The sequence below is a fragment of the Plectrocnemia conspersa genome, unplaced genomic scaffold (genome assembly GCF_051122295.1).
Source record: "Plectrocnemia conspersa isolate PC_06_02 unplaced genomic scaffold, ASM5112229v1 ptg000005l, whole genome shotgun sequence".
Classification (NCBI taxonomy): domain Eukaryota; kingdom Metazoa; phylum Arthropoda; class Insecta; order Trichoptera; family Polycentropodidae; genus Plectrocnemia; species Plectrocnemia conspersa.
The window spans coordinates 16,814,807-16,832,186 of NW_028277169.1; the positions used below are offsets into that span (position 1 = coordinate 16,814,807).

Below are 17,380 nucleotides of genomic sequence, written 5' to 3' on the forward strand. Positions count from 1 at the left end.
AAAATCGTTTTGAAGTATGTAAATGGCGACGTCTATTTTTTCTTTGAAAGCAATGCGATTTATTGTTTCTAGATAACTTAGTCAGTAGTATTATGTCTACATGATTCGTTAGACTTTCAGTTATTGCACTTTCATCATAGTGTCTGTTTAAACATCGTTGGTGTTATTTATTTTCCGTAAAATAAAAATAATTTCTTAATAGCTTATCTTTCTTATCAATAAGTGAAGGTTTCGTGTAGCTGAATCATCTTTGATAGTAATATTTTGAAAAGTGATATTTTGCAACTAGCAAATCCACTTATTGAAGTCAAAATCAAATGTATGTTATATCCTCCGTTCTTGTAATTTTATATAATGCCTTTAGTGACATATTATATTATAATTGCGAAGATTTAATTTTCATCTTCTTTATTTCCGTAATATAAAAATACTTTCTTATATCCTTTTCGATGCGTCTACAAAAATGCAGTCGAAAGTTCACTACGTCCACACATACGCAAGTCCATAAAAAACATAATAATCGTTATTTTTATAAATAATATTTTTTATTTTGCAATAAATTATCGACGAATTCGTTATCTCGCGTATTACGGCTGCGTCCAACGTTCATTTAAAAGTAAAATTGCATACCTGTCTCACCTGTTCTTGCAATGAGGCATGCGTATGCTTACCACCCACCTACACACATACTACATACACACACATATAGCATAAACGTTGACATATAAAGTATATTAGAATGTTACATCAACTCTACGGGATATAATATCATATCGCATTATACGTACCTCATTCGTGACATTTACTCGAATGTTATCTTTTGCCACAAGAGAAAAGTATGTCATCGTTGAATAACGCTTGCAATTATATTTTTTTCGCTCTACGTAATAACACGTAATAATCAAATTTACGTGGGGGTAAAATCTTTAATTAGCGATATATCAGTTATAAATACCCAGCGCAGATTATGCGCTATTTGTGGGATTATTTAACCTTGTTAGCTTGTGTACACATCACGCTATTTGTGATATTAACACACATAAACGCTCCATCTTGTTATACAAACATTATTTGACCTTCGACTATCCAAACATTCATCCCTATCCCGATCAGTCAAATGTGATGTGTATAGGATGAAAAATAGTATGTACTATCGAATATATCTTTATTCAATGGCGATTAATCTAACCCTGGTAATTTATAGTGGTTTGAGGGTGGGTGATTGAAAGCTTAGAAGTTTGATTGGAGTATTTCCAATGTGATTTCTTGTATTTGCACAGAATTTAATTCGATTCCTATGTACATATGTACATACATATATGTTGAGTATTTACATAAGGTAAATATGTGTTTGTTATTCGATAAGCAATTTTATTGCGGTTGGTCAATGTGGCATTGTGGTGAGACGCAAATGTTAATTATCTGAGCGTTTTTCTTGAAAACCAAACAATTTTTAATAATTAAATAGCTAAATATTAAATTCTCAATATAATTAAATATCATAATAATCGCTAAGATAAAAAAAAAATTATTAGTCGATTTAATCATACATATATACTGTTTGTGGTAAAAATATGTTCATAAGAAATATTGACTAAATACAACGCTGAAATATCAAAAAATACTTAAATGAATCATGTTTTATGAAATGAAAAGCAAAAGTGTTGAAAATTATTAAAAACAAAATCTATCCTATTTTAAAACACTTTACTTTATTGAAAAAAAAACAGTATCGAGAATCAAACATGAAAGTTTTCAACATGCAACTTTATTAGCTGCCCGCATCCAAACTCCCGCAAGCTACCTCACATGATTGAAGCGCATTAATTTGTCCAATGATCAGCAATCTGAAGCCCACGAGTAGTTAAATTACATCACATACGGCCTGTAAAATTTCGTGCGCTTCTAAATAAGCATATAAATATAGTAAAAGTTATTTTCCATATAATCAAATGAAAACCAATACACATAACCGATCGTTCACACTATGACGGCGATGGCACGATTTTATTGCTTCTGGCATATTATGAGAATTTATTTTGTGCTAGGCTTTTTTGATGTCCCGGGAATCGAGACTTTTGCTTATTGGTAATAAAAATCATAGCGAAAAAATATTTTTGATAAATATGTGTATGTGCATGTGTGTATGTTTATTCAATAATTATAACAATTAAAAAACCGCAATTTTAATTGTGTATACCAAACAGCAATTGTTAAAATAATAATTAGAATGATATTCTAAAATACTTTGCCGACTTCACAACCTTTTTTACACAATAAATTCATTCATAGTTAAATCGTTGGTGAAAGACTCTTTCTGTATTTTAAACAAATAGGGTTTTATATAAAAAAAATATGACTAAAAAGTCTGGCCATTTTATACGAATTTTTTAGATGAAGTAATTTGTTTTATATTGATATAATATTTTATCATTTTTAATGATGTACAAAATTATGGTGAATTTATAGAATTATTTGTTTTAGAAAATTTGATTAGTCATTACAAAATAAAACTATTAAAATTCTGTATTATTTCTTCAACAGGAATATAAAAAAATATTTCAAACATTGTTTTTTTGGACAAATTCAAGGGGGTCCCTGTTTAGAATTCAAGTCAAAAGCAATAAAATCGTGCTGTCGCAGTAAAAACATTCGTTATCTAGCGTTCATATTAGGTCTTTTTATAACAATATTACGTTAAGTGAGAATTAAATGAAGCTTACCTAAACCGAATTATGACCAATAGGAGAGCTCAAAAACAATTATCTCTTCTCAAAAGTAAAAAATTCACGTCAAAAGCAATAAAATCGTGCCGTCGCCTTATTGATCAAAAATCGGTTTGAATATACTTTGACAAATGCTCTTATGTCAGAAGTCCGTAGTAATATCGGTAAGGATAGCTATCATATTTTTAAAACAGTGTAATATCGAAGTGCAGACAAACTATGGAGCAATGTGTAATATTTTCTTCTGCTTATTTCCCCCTGAGAGATGAGATTATGTATGTATTTTGAACTTAACCTAATGAAAGTTTTAGTTTTAGAACTTTTATTAGGTTAGGTTTGGGTTAGAACAGCAAATGACGTTTCGCAACTGTCAAACTGAGTTTCATATACATTTTAGAGCAGCATATAATTTCACTAGCGCCTATCAGTTAAATTATGTTTTCTCTAGTCAAAATATAATTTATACATCGCTTGTAAAAAAATAATGATAAGTATGTAAACTTATATAGGTATCACTACATATGAAAAAGTTAAAATCATATAATTTTAGTAGCACCTCCCAAATAAATTGTATTTTCTCTAGTAAAATGTTTTCCGATATGATTTTACTGAAATTAAATTCTTTGCGGTATAACCCGATAATTTCTGGTTTAGAATCAGGGATATTATTGTTATTAACCCTTTGAGCGGTATGGCCGTACATGTACGGCGCCAGATCTTTAACTGTTTTGAGGTACCCCAGATATTTACATATAAAGAAATACTAAATAAAAACATATTTATATAATGGTTTTATTTAATTTATTCAAAATAAATGATTTGTACAGAAAATATCACTAATATATTAAAGAGTACGTAATTGAACATTACAAAAAAATATAAAAAAAATTCACATAAGCAGAAAAATATGTAAAATAATTTAAAGTAATTTAATATTAAAAAGGTGTTAAAATAAATTATTAAAACACACTAATACAAAAATGTAGTAAAATAAATCAAAGCAATTACACTTTGAGAAACACTAATTTTTTACTATAAATGCAATATAAATAATAATAAATAAATAACCATTAAATTTATTATGGGAAATTACGTAAAATTTACTCACTCCCAGGAGTAAACTAACAAATTAACAAATTTGTTTAAATTAACTCTGTACTCAATGGGTTAAACGGATGCTTTTATTTATCAATATTGGTTTACATTTATTAAGTGTACAGCGTGTAAACCATGGATTTATTTATTTTGTAACAATCCACACTCATCCGACAACACTTATTTTCTTATACTGTGGACTTTTTTGTTGTTAGAATAGAACATATGTTATTTGCACATTATGCATAAATCTGTTGCTTTATAAATACTACTGAATCACACATACATATGTGCATTCACAACAAAAAATGTTTTGTTAGGTTCAAAGTTTTGCATGTGTGTGCAATTTTTCGTTATTGAATTCAATTAATCCAAACGTCTTTGTTCGCTTCTGAGAATAATATTAACAAAAGCCAAAAAGTACTAATTGCAAATATTACAATAACATTTTGACGCAATTCTCTTCGGTCATCGTGACATGACTAACGGGACAAGCGTCATTCTCACACTGTAATCAAACACGACGTTTCTCTGCACCTCTCCAGTTATTAACCTCGACCTTCTCAATTCCACGCATTGCTGTGGAATCATGTTAATTTGCAAAGTAATAGTAATAATAGTGATTAAGATAGACATAACTAATATACAATAATACAACTTATTAGTTACACAATTATAATACAATATTTTGCTATAGAGATACGATAACTCGACTTGACAATACTTTAAAAATAAAACTAATGACGCAGTTGAAGTCTATGATATTATATCTTATGCAAAAAAGAGTACATATATTTATCTATTTTATATGACTAAATGATCCATATAAAAATACGCTTATAAAAAGCGACGAAGTAATTATATTTTTATAAATTCTTAAAATCACTGAATTTACTAATTAACTATGGACTTTGACAATTTATTATCAGCTGTTGTAAGGTAGTATATTATAAGCTGGTTTCGTGCAGACCCTTTGTATTGCTCGTGCATCAATATATCGATAATAATTTATTGTAAAGTTGGGATATGTAGGAAACACGAGATGGGGATATGAAAGAAATCCAATTTCCCAGCGGATCTTGAGTAGCATCTTCTCGCGGGCAGATTCACAGGTGAGCAATTTGGCAGTGAAGCGCGGAGTAACAGTTAAAGCCTCACCTTGGGCGACGTGCTCCACTGGCGGCCGTGTCCTCGATCTCTTGTGCTCCCATTGTCTTCATCTTGTGACAATGTCCGTCACTTGGACCACTGCTGTTCAGATGGACAATCAGCTGCCGGTGAATGAACACTGCGTGACCTCGCCGTCGTCCTTCCATAACCGCAATTAAAAAATGATTTGGCTGTGAGCCATTGTTTTTTGCATGGTTTCAAAAGGTTTCGCTAACTACATGTAGTTAAAATTGGGAAATTGTGAGATATGCTTACGGTAGTTGTAACCAGAACTTGTTTTGTTCTTGTACTTTATTTTACACTGCAATGAAAAATGTCTTTGGCGCCCTTGAATTTTCCAACGTGGCAATTTAAATGGCACGTTTTCAATTGAAGAAAATTTGATGCTAACATCAAAACTTGACGTGATACATCATGGTCACCGTAGAGACTCTGAATATGTATGATAAACTTGATCCAAATCAGTCATCAAAATCCCAGTTACAAAATCTTGGTTTGCCAGTGTAATTATTCTGATCTCTTCTGACTATCGAAGATAATCAGTTTCTTATTGCAGTAATGCTGCACTTCAATAATGGTTCTGAGAACTAATGAAAGGCTTCAAAATGTACTATTTTTGTCATTTCATCAGTTCGTGCGGTACCCATTTGTTCATTTTTTTCACCTTTCTTATGAAATTTTGATGCAAAACAGTCAGCTAAAGTGTCTGCTGAAGATTTTCAAACATATGTTTATTATTGTTTAGTCTCAACAATGTTTTTCAATATTTTTCATAATAACACTAGTATGAAATTTCTAGATCCAAGACATTACAGTTCTTTGACTAACAGTACTTTCGCCAAATCCAAAATTTATATTTCTCGTGACCTGCGCCACAATATGTTTCAGTTCTGCAAAACTTGTACAAAAAAGGATACGTAACTATTTTAAACATTATAATGTGTATGAACAGGAAAATTTTCAAAAAATTGAAAACTATATTTAACACACAAAAAAATGCATTTAGCCGTGCAGCGAAAAAACAATATTTTTTAGCTATATTACTCTTCGGCAGCTGCTCAAGCGATTTTACGTCACTGGCTCAGAGATTAGATTGAGTTTGATTGTAATAGGGAATTGAGTGCATGTCATCGTGCAACGCTGTATATTTCTATATTATCTAAGTTTTAAAATTACATTTCTCCTCGTTATGAGGCATGGGGCAAACCCCGTGATGTCTCATTTCAAAAAGTAGTTCTGATTTGATTGGATGATTGTCAATCTTCATGGAATTATAACGACATTAGTTCTGGACAATCAAGATATAATCAAGTTATTGCCCAATCAAATGAAATCTATTGGATTGTAGTTAAAATTGCGTCGCATATAAATGTAGTAAAGTCTTATTTCACTAGAATTCCCGGAAGCGTTAGAATCAGTAGTATCGAGTTCTGAGTAATAAAAAAGTATTATTAATAGCAAATTTAGATGTCACCTTATACTATTTATAATAATATAATTTATGTATTTTTCATTCTGTAATATTTCTGGGTTCTTGAAGCAACGCGCATCAAAACATATTGATTCAGAGTCAGCGCATTAGCACAGTTTATTACAAATATGTGAATATAATATATTACTGAATGGTACGATTATAATGATGTAACACGATTGCATTTATAGCAAATTATGTATTTAAAATTATCGATTTTTAACTATGCAACCATCTGTGATATTGCGTTAACTCGTTAAAATTTACGATTCACCCGGTATAGAACAAGCGATTTCGTACAATTGTTGTACAATACTTTTACTAGTTTTTTTGGCATTTCGAAAATTTTCATTGACCGGAAAGCCGGTACTGAATTAATACCATGCATATGTAACACCGTTGCAAACCAAGCGTGGACTTATCGTGATCTTCGTGTCATTTGCAAACGAAAGCGACCAATTACTAACGGATGAGCTAATAATATTTGTCGGCGGCCTTATAAATAATTTTGATCTAGATTTGTTTACTTGAAACTGATTTTTTTAAATTCCCATTAATTTAAATTTTCAGTAAACATATGCCATAATATGGTGATATATCACTTATCAGTAAATAAATAATATTACCAACATGATAAACCACTTGTATTAGCTGGTGACTAATACCTGAAAGACTTGTGCTTTTCAATTTGTATCATGTCTAGGAGCTCGGAATTAGTGATTAATATATTATGATATAATTTAATTTTGCACGATCATCACAGATTAGGGTTTCCTAGATTTATATGTTATTACGAATTAATATCGTGATGAATAATTAAAAAAGAAAATCGAGCTAGGTCTGAAACTTATTAATGGTGTAATAATAGTTCAGCTAATTTACAGATGTTGATTTGAATCTAGTATCACAATTGTTGATTGTGTATACACCTTTGTAACAAATTGGACTAACGCCTGTTATGTTGCACCAGAAGATTTACAATAAATAAATAAATATTAGTTGCTTTTGGAGCAAATATCTAATTTAAAATATTTAATTTATATTTCTATAAATATATCTAATCAGTAACGTAGCTAGGAGGGGCGGACCGCCCTGGGCGGCACCTGCTTAGGGCCGGCATTTTCATGTTTGAAGCGTTTAAAAATATGTATCCACAAAGTTTAATATGTGAAAACAACAGCTTAACAAATGCTGATTTGATGACCCGGCCGCTCATAAAATGCCGCCCCTCTAGATAAAAATATTTTTTGCTGGCCTGAAATTTTTGCCAGTTTCTTGGTTCTAGAATCAGTAAAAGTCGAAGTATTATAAATAGCGTAGCTGGGGAGAGTGGAGGGGGGGGGGTTTAAAATGGGCCGCATGCCCCGGAAACTTTTGGCAAATAAAATCATGTATTAAGTTACAGATTTTTAGGATGGTCAGATTTTGTATTAGATAATTGTATGTGAGAGGGTGCAATGTTAAACATCGCCCCGGGCGACACAAACCCTAGCTACGTCACTGTATCTAATCAAAAACTTTATGACCATGTTTATTTGTGTACACTGTATGTAAAGTTATTTCTGTAAAGCATTTTAAATCATATGCCCAAAGTTTTAATAAAAAAAATGATTTATTTTGTTGCACATTTAAAGCGAGAATCACATACAATTACATTCAGACAAATATGACTATTATAATTAACTGATACAAATATCTACATTTTTATTCATATCATATTCGTATGATAATAAAGCATTATAAATGATGGGATTTTATAATTTTAATCTAATGCTAAATGTTTCATAATTAATATCATTTACAACGTTCCAAAAAAATGCAGTTATTTAAGGGCATAGAATCATTATATTTTTTTCTGAAAAATTTACGAAATTTCGGCTGTATTTTCACAGAATCCCTTCGATGGAATTGGAAACTCATTTTCGCCGAAGAAAATAACAACAATGAGACGCACGTCCCACGCGAAGTGAGATGAAAGGGCCACACTTTTCCTATCTCATCGGGTTTTCCCATGAGATCAGAGGGATGCTGCTGCGTCACGGCCTAAAAACCATACGTTCAATGTTTTTCCCGATGAATTTTCATTCGACCCAACATTAATACGTCGTTTTTCTCTCGTTACAGATACTGCAACGATGATCATCGCTAGAAGATGGCGATAGGGCAATCGGCCAAGTTTTCTTCGCACAGGCGTTTAACTGGTTGGTATTATTATTTAATCATACAATACTGCATTGTATGGTTAACGTATCATAACAATGATAATTGCAACGCAATGTAAAAATAGTTACAATATTTTCTTTCTAAAATTTCTGTAAGATGCGCACGTGTCTATTATATTATAATACGCGTTGTTACAAAGCGCCTTCATTTCAATTTCTATTCAAATTGTGTTTCGAACTCATTTGGAAAGTAGCTATCGATGAGTGAAAAGTGCTTATGATAATAATTCACAATAATCGGACCGTTCTTCCTTCAAATTGAAAAGCAATTCAAGTGGAAATATTAATTATACGCAAGAATACGTAAGATAATATGTATATGGAGAATAATTTTTAACCTTATATTAATTCTACAATTGATTTGATGTTACTATATTTTATAACTTGATGTTAAATATCACAGTTTTGATATATGTATGTACGTTGATTAACAACATGACTAGATCACTACTGTGTTCTACTGTTATAAAAGAGGCAATCACATATTTTGTATCGAATACTCAAAGATATACAAATTATATAAAGACTAATGTGAACTATGGTATGTTTAATAATGGCAATAATCAAAAAATACTTAACCTTTTGAGTCTCACATGGTTCAAATCTTGATCTGCTATTTCTTCTATTTATAAATAATATAAACACAGTATTTCCCACTTTCAGAAATTTTACTATATTATATATTTTTATTTTTTGCATAATTATATCTTATTTTTTTTAAATATATTAAAACCTGCACGTAAAATATATATTTATCTAATAAATTTTATATTATTCTTTACAATTATATAAATAATCATTATCGGCAGATTTAAGTGGAACACGGTTTTCGTCCGCATCGTTCTATGGTCACTCTTAAAGGATGTGATAAAGTCGCTCGATTTTAAAATCCAGATTGATGTAGTTTATACCGACTTTAAAAAAGCATTCAACAAAGCTTAGCATAAACTTATTATTCAGAAATTAAACATCTTTTTTCGAAGGGTCTGATTAGCTTTTACTCGAGTTAGTTAAGTGAGCGCTATTTGTAAACTATGATACTCATCGCTCCGATGAGTATTTTCATTGTTATTAATAGGGATTGCAATAATAGCGGAATTTTCAATATCGGTGTTTATTAATATTGAAATGGTCATTTACGTAAGAACATTAAAACAGTTAATAAAGTATTTAATCCCATATTACGTAGACTTTTATCTTTAATTATTATATGAATAATGGCCTGATTGTCCAAGTTTTTAGGTCATTATCAACTAGATTGTTAAAAATTCAAATACGCCGTTGGCTAACGCCTAAGTTTAATTAGTGTAACGAGTGATTTTATTTTCAACTTAATTTTACGACCGAATTTCACCGGATTAGCGTTCCTTTTTTTTAATAGGCGGCTGAAGGAAATAGTTGCGACTAATAAATGTCAATAAATTAACTTTTAAGTAACTAATAAATAATATATTAATGCAGAGTACTTATAGAGATGCATTGAAAATGCCATTATACGGGTCAGGGCCATTTCCTTGCAGTATTCACAGTTCAATGTTAAAACTGCGATAAATTTTCAACTGTAACTTATATATAATCAGCATAGATGACGTTATAATTAATAACAGTTAATATAAAACTAAAATTGAATACTATATTTTCATCTAATTAATAGTAATTATGGTTTATACTATAAATCAGATAATAGTGTTAAGCCCAAAAACTGTTTTTTTATCGTTAGATGGAGTAAGAAACCATGCTCCTGCGGTCGGGATAGGGACGTACGGAAGTAACTGAAACAAATTGTTTTTTTTTAATTAAATGTGTAAATAAATAGAGATTCGATGTCATGTGTTCATTACAGATTGAGTTATAAGTTTTGAGACTACATATAAAGTAATTAGACATAAGTATAGTAATATATTATTATTGTATTCGCTGCAATATAATAAATTGTAATGTTGTAAATCTGAGGCTTTGTTATAATTTAAAATATTTGTGTGTAATTTGAGTGAAACTCACATAATCGAGATCTTGTATATAATTATCATTATGATGATGATTATGATTGGACGTATCGATGATTTATTATTATCGATCTCGTCTGCCGTATGCTGTGTAAGACCATTATCAATTTTTAACACTTTCGTGTGTGTAATTTAATATTTTTTACACGCTTTATTTTTGTTTCATTATGCCGAATTAACTCTCGGTTTATTATATGAATGAATCCGTTCTACATAGTTTTATTTGATTTTAATCAGATCTTAAAAAACGCTAAATTTAATTGGATATGCTTATATTATTTTTATCAAGAGATCGTCAATTTATTATTATATATTTAATAAAATTTAAAAAAATACCATAGAATATTTTTGCACAAGAGGAAATAGATACATAACAAAAAACTGTAAGCTTGACCCTGGAGCATCGTACAAATTAAAGTAAAAAAATTCAATAGTAAATGAAACTATCAACGGATTGTCAAGGCCCCGGAAGAAATATATAATCCTAGTTATGCTATTACATAGTTAGAGTTATTGAACTTGCAAGGTTATGGCGTATTAACACTATATAAGAAATAATATATTTATAATATCCGGTGTAATTTATTTTGATTTTTAATAACTATATTATATTACTCTTCGAATAGTGAGAAACCATTATGTTGTGGGAATGACATTTTACTCCATTGTCGCCACTAATCCACCTCACATTTCACCTTTCGTTTAGGGTAAATCTCTATGCGGCAGTCAAACTAAAACCGGTAAGACACCGGTCACAAATCACAACATCCATTCTATATAGCAGCGAAGTCGTTTTTCCCAGGCTCGCGCGCCACATCTTTGCAGCATCCCTGTGGGTCCCACCCTGTGGACCCCCGCCCGCTTTGGTATCGATTCGCGGGTCCCAAGGTCACAAGCGCAAACCGAGGCCGATTGAGATGGATCTGCGTTTTCGCAGAGTTCATTGTTACACTGCACCGAGTTTGCCATGAACTCGGGAAGATTTTTGGCAGTGAATGTGTGTCAGAGAACGAAGGAATGTTAACACTGGATAAAGGATTTAAATGTTGTAGTATCCCATTGTAGTTTGCACCCCATCAATACTCTCTAATATAGCCTAATCTTAGATTCAATCCATTAGTATCATGTGTGCGAATAATGCTGTAAATGTATTACAATGTTGCAATTTTAACCCACACGGAGGCAGTAATTTTTGTTGTGTACATACACGATTGTCCCGTGTTCATTACACATTGAGTTTTGAGACTAAATATTATATATAATAATTATTGTAACACAATTAAATATGCATTGAAATAAAACATCCACATCTTGATTGGAATAAATAATATGGACGAGAGGCTGTCTTTCACTATGACGGACAAACAAGCCAAAACTGTTTAAAAATAGTAAGTTAATAGCTATGCCGTAGCCTTTTATTAGGTTATATATTATATTATAAACCCACGCGAAAATGTATTATTAGATAATTTTGTTATACTTTCTATCACTATAAAAAGATCACTCACTTCTCAGAAGTCCTGTGTTTACATCAAAAGCAATAACAACAAAGTATTGGGTATAATCGTTAAACATCATTGACAGTTAATGAATAAGCTATATTGGGCTCATGAAATTTTTACTGCAACCGCCATTTTCAACCTTTAAGTGACAAACTCACTATTTTACGGTATTATGATAAACATAAACTATAAAAAAATATTTAACACAAAATAAAAACATATGCTGTAACTTTGGTTGTTATATAAAACATAATCATACCGTGAAACATTCCGCTTAACTACAATACATTATCCCAATAATGTAAAATATTAGATACTATGAATAAGAACAACCACAAATTCAAGTATTATATAAACACAAAATGGCAAAGCTCGTATTGATTTAGAGCCACATGCAAATATTTCCAAAGCTTTAACTGAGTGTATTTAAATTTCTAACTTTAAATGCTTTTAGTATTTTCTCTTTGTTACCACTAATTAGTGTTTCTTCTCTAGAATTATTTCTCGAGAACTTCTCGAAAAAAATAAATTCGAAAATTATCATTTTTTGAAAAATTTTAAGAAGCATTTTCTATTACATAAATTAAAATTATACGAATATTTTTAAAAAGTGCCTGTTATTTTTATAACGCTGCATAAGTAAAGGCGGGTTCATGCCTAATATTCATACTTATTGAAAAGTTTTAATAAGGGTCTGGGAATATATTGTTTACAAATTTTTAGTTTTATTTTTGCTTAAGTAATAAAATAAGACTCAGATAAAAAACCTTTCTGAAGGTGTTCATGCCAGGTGCTTGAAAATATGCATACTTTCTCGGAAGATCGAAAGTATTTGGATTACCAACAATTTGTTTGCGATGCTATTATATTAACCGGCCGGCGGATTTATCTTTGCTTTGGTGATCTAAAAACCCGCTCCGATAATAATAAATTTCGCATGGGAATCGGCAAAATGCAAAACGATTTAGGGATATTTTATTTTTCGATAATCCAAAAAGGTTATTGACAATTGTCTCACGTTTATTATTGACAACCGAAGGGGCCTTAAATTTGTTATTTAAACAATCGTAAAATATCAATGGGCAATTAAATATAAATTATATAAACGAAGAAACCGACATTAATGTCATTACTAAAATATTTTCAAAATTCAAAATCTTTCAGTAGTCAAAAAAATAATGATTTCTTTAGTTATGTAAAATGAGGAAATATATATGTAAAATGTCAACATTTGGTTTAAAAAGTGCTTCATTCGATTCTCACTTATTGCATGTCGTAATAGTGTTTAAAAGTTTTAATATGAACGCTAGATAACCGAGCTTTTCTACTGCGACGGCTACGGCACGCTTTTATTGCTTTTGACGTGGATTCTAATCAAGGCCCCTAGAATTTGACCAGAAAAATGTATATCATGTAATGAAATACTATGAATCATAATGAAATGGAAATATAAAAAAACGACTACTTGTCAACTTTTGCCCCCCTCCCCCCTGGAATATTAAAATAATATGACAAATAATGGTTTTCGGCAAAGACAACAATATCAAATCTAGATGTAACTTTTATTTTTGCATAAAAATAATAGTATGGCAAATAAGAATTGAGATTAGAAAAAAATTATATTCTTATTTTAGTAAATAATTAAATTTTCCTACTTTGTAAAATATTTATTTAATTCAATGTAATTTCATTAATAGATTAATATTTATTTCTCATAATATTGGTTTTTATATTAAAAAATACAAATTAATAATATAAAAATTATTATGTTATAAAATGAGATTTATATTCAACTTTGACGGTCAATTGTGAACTTACTTACGCTAGTTATAAGTTATGGAAATAAGCTTACGTATATGGTGAGTTGTATAATTTCTGATTAGTTTGGAAAGCTTGGAACTAGGATTCTCAATGGAATATACGTTTATATTATCTTAAATTAAAGTTGAAAAAATCTTAGAATAAAACAAATTGTATGTTTGTTCAATACAAGTAGTCGTTTTTTCTCTCAATATACCCGAGTGACTAGTTCCGCTCCAAAATCCATGATCCTTTATGCGCCTTTATTTTGTTTCGAAAAAATTGACTTTTTATCTATATTTATTATCCATTTTTAATAATTGATCGACATACAGAAGCAAATCATTCTTTATATTTGCCGAAAGTCACTCCTAATATATCCGGTGTAAATTTGCTATTGCCATTTTCGGAAATACTCCCTGATCAAAAAGTATGTAAAATAATAAATTTACCTTTACGCCAGCACAGCATTGTATAGTGCATATTTTATAAAATTCAAAAGGTAACGATCATGAAAGTAATTACTGATTAATTAAAATAATTATTATCAACTGATATTTTTTTTAAATGAAATATTATTTTACAGGCAAATAATTTATTTTTGCACTAATTAGTTAAATAAATTAATTTCGATAAGAACCGAGAAAAATATACGAATATATTCGAATATTCTAAAGTTTTCATCCATTTTTTATTCAGTACTTGAATAGTTACAAACTAGGAATAATTGAAAACCCTACTTGGAACGCTTTTTCTTAAACCTAAAAATATTGCCACGGATAAAAAACAATTTTATTTCCTTACATTTGCTTGTTCCTTATGCCTAATTATATGTAACAATTCATTTACTTTGCTTTGACAACATTGCTGGTAAATCATAAGCTGTTATGTTTTTCTTTATCAATGTGAAAGCTCTTTTTCTTGGAGATAGTTTTATATTTTTTCCAACTGAATATTTTATTCTTCGCTTCGCAAGACTGATGGTTAAAAAATGCAATATTGAGTTACAACACAGGCCTGGTACAAACTTAGTTATACATATATATATATATATATATATATATATATATATATATATATATATATATATATATATATATATATATATATATATATATATATATATATATATATATATATATATATATATATATATATATATATATATATATATATATATATATATATATATATATATATATATATATATATATATATATATATATATATATATATATATATATATATATATATATATATATATATATATATATATATATATATATATATATATATATATATATATATATATATATATATATATATATATATATATATATATATATATATATATATATATATATATATATATATATATATATATATATATATATATATATATATATATATATATATATATATATATATATATATATATATATATATATATATATATATATATATATATATATATATATATATATATATATATATATATATATATATATATATATATATATATATATATATATATATATATATATATATATATATATATATATATATATATATATATATATATATATATATATATATATATATATATATATATATATATATATATATATATATATATATATATATATATATATATATATATATATATATATATATATATATATATATATATATATATATATATATATATATATATATATATATATATATATATATATATATATATATATATATATATATATATATATATATATATATATATATATATATATATATATATATATATATATATATATATATATATATATATATATATATATATATATATATATATATATATATATATATATATATATATATATATATATATATATATATATATATATATATATATATATATATATATATATATATATATATATATATATATATATATATATATATATATATATATATATATATATATATATATATATATATATATATATATATATATATATATATATATATATATATATATATATATATATATATATATATATATATATATATATATATATATATATATATATATATATATATATATATATATATATATATATATATATATATATATATATATATATATATATATATATATATATATATATATATATATATATATATATATATATATATATATATATATATATATATATATATATATATATATATATATATATATATATATATATATATATATATATATATATATATATATATATATATATATATATATATATATATATATATATATATATATATATATATATATATATATATATATATATATATATATATATATATATATATATATATATATATATATATATATATATATATATATATATATATATATATATATATATATATATATATATATATATATATATATATATAAAAACGTCATGTAGGACGGATTTAATCTTATTTGCTTTTACTAATATAGAGCAAACCATAGTATTTTATAGACAATAGATTAAAGATGTGACCTAATTGATACAATAGACGTGGTCTAATTGAAGTGAAGTAGCTTGCTCCTCATGTCTTTGATCTACGTTAATCTTCTGTCAAGGTAAAGGCCGAAGTATTTGACCTCATCTCGTCGTGGATGTGAAATTCGCTATATTTGCTGTGGTTTTTTTCGGTTCTATACTGACATCAACTGTAGTGGTTCATTGTCAATGGCTTAACGGTACAATTTACAATGCGCCGAGATTTTCCCGCGTAATAATTATTACGCTCATTCATGTTGCGAATGCAATTATGTATTTTGAAAAAAATATATATAAAATCATTGTGTATGATTTATTATCATATGTGGCACTGGTGTGCCATATGTAGCTTATATGCGGATGTGAATTTAAATAACTGTTAATGCATGAATCTAAAATAATAATAATAAAATATTTAATATTGATATTTTGAAACATACAATCTATAACAATTCTCATAATAGCGTAATTAAGTTAAATCATTAAATCTCACAGTAGTTATCTAATAAAACATTGTTTCATCAGTTGCCTTCAAACTTGGCAAATAGTTTTACGGCTTCCGAGCTAGTGAAAGCGAACATAAATTTAATTGATTCAAATAAAATTTGATTTAATATTTATTTATATAATATATCAATGAAATTTATTTGTATAATATTATCAGTGTAAATTTATTTTGATAGTACAAACGTTGATGCCAAGCTAAGTGCAATCAAAATACATATGTTTATTTAATCAATGACAATAACAAACATCTATTAACTGACATAACATTTATTTGCTATGAATTTATTAAGCAAAGTACATATTTACATTATATATTTATAATTCTAATA

The 17,380-nt window shown here is 27.5% G+C and overlaps 1 protein-coding gene across 14 annotated transcripts in view; it reads left to right on the forward strand.

Moving 5' to 3' along the window:
- The window catches only part of LOC148234964 (uncharacterized), a 127,954-nt gene that overhangs the window by 17,722 nt on the left and 92,852 nt on the right, over positions 1-17,380 (forward strand). For 6 of the 14 annotated variants that reach the window (XM_088186368.1, XM_088186382.1, XM_088186394.1 and 3 more), the window contains exon 2: positions 8,587-8,663. The exons of 6 other annotated variants lie outside the window; for them this stretch is intronic. The gene's annotated coding sequence lies outside the window, so the exon portion shown is untranslated. Of the gene's footprint in view, positions 1-8,354; positions 8,664-17,380 lie in introns of all 14 variants that reach the window. 2 more of the 14 variants (XM_088186373.1, XM_088186384.1) reach the window with 1 other exon arrangement.